Source organism: Lontra canadensis, unplaced genomic scaffold, assembly GCF_010015895.1.
Source record: "Lontra canadensis isolate GAN:19392208 unplaced genomic scaffold, GSC_riverotter_1.0 scaffold120, whole genome shotgun sequence".
Lineage (NCBI taxonomy): Eukaryota > Metazoa > Chordata > Mammalia > Carnivora > Mustelidae > Lontra > Lontra canadensis.
The window spans coordinates 329,129-336,930 of NW_022631114.1; the positions used below are offsets into that span (position 1 = coordinate 329,129).

The following is a 7,802-nucleotide window of genomic DNA, read 5'->3' on the forward strand; positions in this document are numbered from 1 at the left end:
CATGAGAAATAATCCCTCCAATGGCTGATTAAGCTTTTCAAAACATGTCTGCAGTTAATTTGCCCATTTTTGTGAGGTGGGTATGGTTAGCCCTCTTCGTTAATGAGAAAAAAATGAGATCTAAAGAGGTTCATTGAATTGGGGATCTCCTGATATCTCGATTTCTATGCTTCCCTTATACTTTCTAGGTTTAAATTCTGCCTCTATCACTTCTTAGCTGAGTTAGTCAAAGAACCCTTGCAGTTGTTATGAGGCAAATAACTACAACGTAAAGGTGTCGTAAGGATTCAATGTGTAAAAATGCTACACATGGCATCTGGCACATAGTAGGACCTCAGCAAATGTGGGGTTCTCTCCCTTTCCTTTGCTAAGTCCGAGCTGTCCGCCATGGAGAGCACCGCCTGGTAGGAAGAGCACAGAGCAATGCCTCAATGTGGAAGGAGGTGACGGGCCAATCAGTGCTCTGGGGTTGGGTATGTGAGTCTTCTTGGGCTGGAGGGACACTGTGCAAGGTCTGGGAGACAGCTGTTGGCCAGTTTGCTAAGCAGTGAGTTCATGCTGAGGACTGGAAGAGGGGCTGGGAGGTAGCTGAGGCTCTCTGCTGGGGGGTGGGGTGGGGCGGGGGGGGCAGAGGTCCTCCATGCTCAAGGGTTTCAACTTGATCTTACAAGTGAAGGGGAGCGAGAAGGTTTGTCAGCTTGGGGGCTCATCTGTTAAGATAAATCTGGTGCCAGTGTGAAGAAGGGACTGTCAGGGAAGAGGTAGAGAAACAGGGAAATTTTATATTTTATGCACAAACACACACACACACACACACACACACACACAAAGTCTTTTTCATTACAAAATATATATAACCCATTTGATCCCATTTTAAACAGCTAGAACATTAATTTTACTCTTGCAATCTATTCTAGAGGTTTAAAACTGTTGTGTTTTGGCTTTTGTGACATATTATGGTCATATCTAGAATTCATTTGATGTTAAATCAAGAATAAAACTCTAAATTACATTGTTGTTCCTATGGTAAAATATAATCTACTTTCTTCATTCACTTTGCCATAAACTCTCTAGGAATGAAACTTGATAAAAAGCAGGGACACACTACATACGACAATAATTAAATCTATAGTCAACAAATAAAAGAGCATGACTGCAGGGACAGGTAATGCAGGAGAAAGAAGAACAGACCTAAATACGTCAGCAAATCATACTCAAGTTTGATCCCCAGGATCTATTTTGAAAAGTGGGATCATGACATGTATTTGAGAAAACCCCAAGTCCAGTGAGTACCCAAATTAAGGAATGAATTATATTTTCAGAATGTAGTCTCGAAGGCCAAGATCAAGGTGTCAAGAAGTTGATTTCTCCCAGAACCTCGGTCCTTGTCTTGTAGGTGGCCACCCTTCGCCCCTTGGGCTCACGTGGGCTTTCTTCATTGGTGTCTCTCCTTCCTTCTCTAAGAACACCTGCCCTATAAGATTAGGACCCATCTTTATGACCTCATTGAACCATAATTATAATTACCTCCTTAGAGACCCCATCTCCAAACTGTCACATTCCAAGTTCCCGGGGGTCAGGACAGCTGCATAGGAATGGTGTGGGCAGGGAGGAGACACCATTCAGCCCATAACAAGCCTCGGAAGGAGTTAGTGCTGTGGCTAGGTTCCCCACCCAGATGGAGAGAGAGCCTCAGAGTGGGCTCACAGGGGGCCTCCGCCACAGCCCAGGTTGGAGGACACTCAGGGGCCTGAAACCCGGCACTGAGCTCCTGCAGGTGTGAACATCATTCTTCTGAGTCCTGGTTGCTTGCTTGGAGATATTTTTAAGTGTACCCGGTTTTTGGAAAGGGAACGGAGCGTTCCCTGCTCCCCAGCTCCCTGTTGCCAGAAAAGCACGTGATGGAAAAACCCGCCTAGGCTGAGGACAGAGCGAGGGCGAGCGGGCTCTCGGGGCTCCGAGTTGATTTATGTTGTGGTCGGTGCCTGTAGTGATTGGGCTTCCCCTTGGTGATTGGTATGATCTGGAGGTTGGCGTCGTTAAGGAGAGGTTTTTGTGATGACTTCAGAAAATTACTGTAACTAAGATGGTATTTAGCTGTTTTTAATTTTATACAGCTCATTATATCATGGTCAAATGAAAACCTTGACGTTGGGGGCAGGAAGTGTGTGGCAAGTAGGGGTGGGTGGACAGGAGGCCGGGCGGCTGCTCCTGGTGAAAGTCACTCAAGGGTCTCAGGGAAGGGAGGCGCACAGAAGGGGAGCTTTTCAAATCAACACTGGTGACTTCCTCTTCCTGGCAAAGTTCTCTACTCCAGAAACTCTGTCCTGCGAGTCGATGCAGACAGGAACTGAGGTGCTGGGGGATGGGAAATGGGCTCTAGGACACATGGGGGACAGAGAGACATGCAGCGGCGGTGGCAGAGTTCTGATTAGATCAGGCTGGTGGAGTACGCTGTCCTTGCTCTGCTGTCCTCGCTCTGCAACCCTAGGCCCTGGCTGCCAAAGGGACACAAAGCCTTGACGATCTCCAGCAGGGCCGCCCTGCTCAGGCACAGCTCTAGGCACTTCTCTGCGAGGTTCAAGAAAAGGCAGACTCTTTCCGAGTTGTTCCACACCTGGTGCAGAAAAGCAGTCACCCAACGCTGAACTGCAAACAATGTAGAATTCTTGGCACATCATCTGAGAAAGAGCTTTGAACTTCATGCCTGTCTCTGCAGTCGAATCCCACCGGCATTCTGTTGTGCGTTTGAAAGGGCTGATGTTAAGAGTGCTTAACAGACGAGTGGGAGTACTGGGGTAGGGGTTAGGAGAATGGGCTTTAGGGCCAGGCGCCCTGGGTTTCCATCCGGGCTCTGACACATTCTAGTCGTGTGATCTTGGGCAGCGCTCTTTGAGCATGATGATGGCACCTGTCTCCTGGAAGTGTCCTGAGAGACGGACACAACAGCTGAGGACAGCGATGGGCACGGGGCACAAAGTGGGCTGGTGTTATGGTTATTGGACAAAGGCTCCTATGGACTTTCCACGGAGCTAAGGGAGAGAGAAGGGAAGAGAGAGGAGAAGAGAGAGAGGGGCTGCTTGTACTTACCGACTCAAGGTACCCAGCAGGGAAAGGGCAAACCAGCCCTTGGGAAACATCCCTGTAAACACTATTAAAACTCCTTCCGAGTGTAGACCAAGGATTAGTTGACAGACCACATATTTATTTCCTCTCCAAGTAGAGTATGTTACATTTCCCTTTCTCTGACACTCTGGGGTCTTGAAAAGTCCAGGAAACACCTTTACATGCCTTGGCCCAGACTCGTCTTCCTGTCCTTTTCATCTTGACAACTGTCCCTGGCCTGGAGTAATGAGCCTCCCAGCCGCAGCCCCTCTGGGTGAGAACTGCCTTCATCAGAAATTTCCCCTCTGCCAATCAGGTACCGCAAAACTTTAGCGAGTTTAGACCTTAGAGGAATCCTCTGGTGTATGTCTTAGAGATGTCCAGTCATGTCTGGAGAAGATGTGAAATGAAGGGAAGCAGTGAACAGGAACTAGAAATTTCGAGAGAAAGAAAGGAAGAAAAGAAAGGATAGGAGGGAGGACAGGGAGAGGGAGGGAGAGATAGAAGAGAAAAGGGACATTTTCAAAGTTTGCTGCTAAGAAAGGGAAAACCCATGAAGTGAGCCTTTGTGTTTAAATATATACAAAAATATGAACCTTTGCAATAACAAGGATAAATTTAACATGCAGAAACATATACACGCTAGGATGATAAATGCGGTGGGATACAAAATTGTAAACACGGGATGATTACAACAATGTGAAAACCAAATAAAAACCGAAAATGAATTGACAGAAGGATTTCCAAAGTGTGAGCAGTGGTGGTGGTCTTTGGGAAGCTCGGAGGAAGTTTCTTCTTCTTCTTCTAGAACAAAAAGAATTAATAGATTTATTTCAAAGAGATAACTAGCGGCAGCGAGATTGCCCCTTTCAGATGAGGTCCCGTGGAGTCTCAGCAGGACGGGCGGGCGGGCGGGCGGCCCACCACTGTGACAGTCGTGGAGGGGCCTGGCCCTCTCCACTCCTCCTGCTGGCCCCTTCTCGGTTCCAGCGTCTCTGTCCTCTCCATGCCCAGCGCAGCCGAGTTTTGACAGATGTTTTTACCTCCTAAGATCTTCCTGCGCTGTCCCCCCTTCAGCTGCTACCAGACTCGGTGACCTACATGAAGGGGCTCTTGCCACCCTCCCTCCCTGCCTCCTGCCCCTTGCTCAGCTCCCTCCTTTGTCCGGGCACATCCTCCCTGTCACTCCCTGGCTTCTGGGTCCTTCCTCTAGTCCGTGGACTCTCCCGCCCTCAGGATAAAGGGCCTTCTGGTGTCAAGGGCTTCCTCGCTCGCCCTTCCCCACGGCCCACCCCACGCTCTGCTCGACTGGCTTTGGGCCTCGACCTTGAGCGCTGCCGCAGCCCGGGGAACATTTCTACCACCGCACTTAGCACACATGACTGAAAGTATCTGTTTCTTAGCCCTCATGCCCCCAAACTAGAAAGTCTCTAGGGGAAAAGACCAGGTCTTAGCCACGGTTGAACCCCCCAGTTCCGACCACAATCCCTTGCACATGATAAGATCTCAGTAAATAGTGACTCCCCTTAACAAAACTTTTCCACGCTTCCCCCTGAATGCAGCCCAAACCCCTCGCCTGACTTGAGGAACATGCAAAGGTTGATGTGAACCCCCTTCTGCTGCTCTATTTCCCACAGCCCCCCACCCTAGGCCCCCCAGCACGGCCATGCTGAATATTCACTTTCTCCCAAGCACACGTTGTCCATAGTCCAGCCACTCTCTTTCTAAGCCCGGAGCTCCCTACCATCTCTGGTTGGCTCATTGACGTCTCTGCTTGGCTCATTGAATTCTGCTTCCCTTTGTAGTCCCAACTCCAGCTCCCGCTCCTCTTACCATCCGCCCCCCAGGACGCTCACCCAACGTGTGCAGCCGTCCTTCCCTGCTTCCAGAACTTCTCCTGTGCTCCCCTCACTTCCCTAGTTCCACTTACATAAGCCCTGGGCCATGGTCGGCAGGCACTCGGATCCTCCACAGGGCCGTGTACATGGGAACCTCACAGTAAGAGCTGGGGGCCACGGGTCACCGGCTGGTGGGGACGTCACCAGGCTGGGTGTGTCTCTTTTGGTTCTTGAGCTGGGGATCTGTTTCTCATGCAGTCTGCACTTTGAGGGAGGGCCCTGGAACCTAAAAGGAGAGGTTAGGACACGCCAGCCCTTCCCCTGGGCTGCCCTGTCTCTCCTTCCTTATTTCCTGCCAAAGGACAAGTGGAAGACAATGGAGAGGCTGGGCTGACAGCTAGCCGAGCCCCCAGGCCAAGCCCCAGCAGACGAAGGACACCCCAGTCAGTCCTCAGAGCCCCACAGCCCTGCAGGCTTTGCTGGATCTGTAGGCAAATTCCTACCAGTGCAGAGGAAAACATTAGGAAAGAGAAAACCATGTTTGTTTTCTTGTACTTGTCGATTTCCCGTGGCTCCCTCTGAAGACTCTGCTGGCACTGGAGAACTTCCAGGTTTGGAATCCGTATCAGTCTTCCGTTCATCAGATCCCATCTAACGCCACCCAGCCTGCACCTTGCCCTCATTCAGAAAGAACTGGAAGAAAGTTCACCCACTAAATACATAAACGAATTAATCCAATTGAGACCGTTGTGCTTTTATCTTCCACATTCTCTGGGCTCCCAAGCCTTTCCTGGCCTCCAAGAGAGGCTTCACCCCGTCCTGCTTTGCACCCCAGGGGCTCAGGCTGGAGCCAGTACCAGAGAACTTAGAGCACCTGCTCAGCCTGCAAAAACGCAGGGTGATGTCACCCACTCACCCCTGCTTGCTTGTCTCTCCTCCTGCCCTGGGTGTGACGTCAACTATGGCACTTCTGGCCTTGAAGAAAGGACTTGCCCAGCAGAGAGGGGGTTGGCTGAGGCTACTCAGGAAGATTGGTTTTTTTGTTATTGTTGTTTTTTGAGTGAATTGAGGGGAGTGAGGCTTGCCCGGCTCGGGAGACCAGGAAGCACTGGTGTGAATATAGGGCTATGACCCCTGGCAAGTCTGGGCGGTGTAGAGGGCAGTGGGTCCTCAGTTCTGGTTCTCCAACCTGGGCCTGCAATTGTCGCCATTGTATGCAGATCAGGGCGGGCTCCTCACCCACTGTCAGTGTGCCCTTCAGGTGTTCCAAACTGGGGCATGGCCTCTGCTTAACTAGAAAGAGGCCTGGGCTGGTGACTCACTCTAAGTCACCTGAGAATCTGTAAACCTTCAGCTCTGGCCCAGATGGCCTGTCTCCCACGTACAGAACCTTCCCTGTGTCTGTCAGGACAGCCTCCCAGCCAAGGGACCTGAGAGGACACACTCGAGTTCTAAAAACCAGACAGTGGTGGGGACGAGACTCCTCGGGACAGGGTCTTCCTCACTGGCTTCTCCTGTCCCTAACCACCAACTTTTTTTCCCCCAAAAGATTTATTAATTTAAGAGAGAAAGAGAGAGAGGGAGAGAGAGAGAACACGTGGGGGAGAGGGGCAGAGGGAGAGAGAATCTTAAGCAGACTCCCCACTGAGTGGGGAGCCTGATCTCAGGACCCCGAGATCACGACCTGAGCCAAAAATCAAGAGTCGGACGCTCAGCTGACTGAGACCCCCAGTCTCCCTCCTCCCCAGCCACGAACTTTGACTGTCTTAAAATGTCGAGGCCCTTTGTGACCTCCTGGGAGCATCATGTCCTTTGAGCTTGTGCATTTGGGGCTGAGCAACAGCCCATCAACCAGCCTAGAAGGATCAGCTACCTAATCTCTACCTAATCTCACCTCCCTGCCTGGAGACAGGGTCTCTGCGTGTGTATACCAACGGAAAGCACATGGTTAGTTATTCATCATTGAAACTGAGAAGGACAGAACCACACCAGGAAGGAGATGCACTCCCTGGGATTTCATTCTTCAGAGACACCTCATCTGGGGACAGCACCGACCGTCAGCTCCTCTCTATATCCTCCAGGATCTCCAGTGTTGTATTTGGGGTCCTGGAGAAAGGAGAAAGGTTTTCAACCAGAATTAATCTACCTGACTCCAGGTTGCTGCAGCCCATCCACTTTTCATGGGAAAGAAGTCCTGAAAATTTCTGGGAGCCCCATGTGCCATGCAGATCCTGGTGTAAAGATGGCTGCCATTTTGTCGAATGCCAACAGTGTGCAGCTCGGAACAGAAATCACATGGACTGCCCGTCCAACAGGCTGACAATCACAGTGCCTTATGTGTCCCTGTGGACATCTCCAACTCAGTTTATATTTTAAAAGAAAATAAACACACCCTGACAACCATCTCCTGTACTTCCCCTCCCTCTGATAACGGAACAAACCCTTTACGATGTCAACGGCTGACTGGGGGCAAAGGCCACAGACCCTAATTCCACACCAAGGGGATGGGCTCGCCCTTGAGACTGTGCCAACTGGAGATCTAGGTGTAGCCGGGCCTCTCTCCACTTCTCAGGGAGGTCTGGAGCTGGATCCAGCTTCAGCTTGGATCCCGAGTGGTTCTAGCTAGATCAGACCCGATCCGAAGATGATTTGAACCTCTTGCTCAACCGTCTTTGGGAATCCTGCACTTTTCCACTGGGAAGAGGGAGCTGCAGAAACCTGCCTAGCCCTGGGACTCTGCCCAGCGCCCGGCATCCTGCAGTTTTGCTGGGCCCCTCCCAGCCCTGGTCTCACCCCAAGTGAGCTGGCAGTGGCTAGTTGGTCTGGTCTCACCCAGGATGCCTGTTTGCCTTGGCCTCT

At 51.0% G+C, this 7,802-nt stretch overlaps 1 long non-coding RNA gene across 1 annotated transcript; it reads right to left on the reverse strand.

The window, feature by feature from the left end:
* Positions 1–3,184: 3,184 nt before the first annotated feature.
* Positions 3,185–5,284, reverse strand: LOC116857200. Its single transcript, XR_004380712.1, has 2 exons — positions 5,036–5,284; positions 3,185–3,906 (listed from the first exon to the last, which is right to left on the reverse strand). It is a non-coding gene; the product is annotated as an uncharacterized LOC116857200 (long non-coding RNA).
* Positions 5,285–7,802: the final 2,518 nt, after the last annotated feature.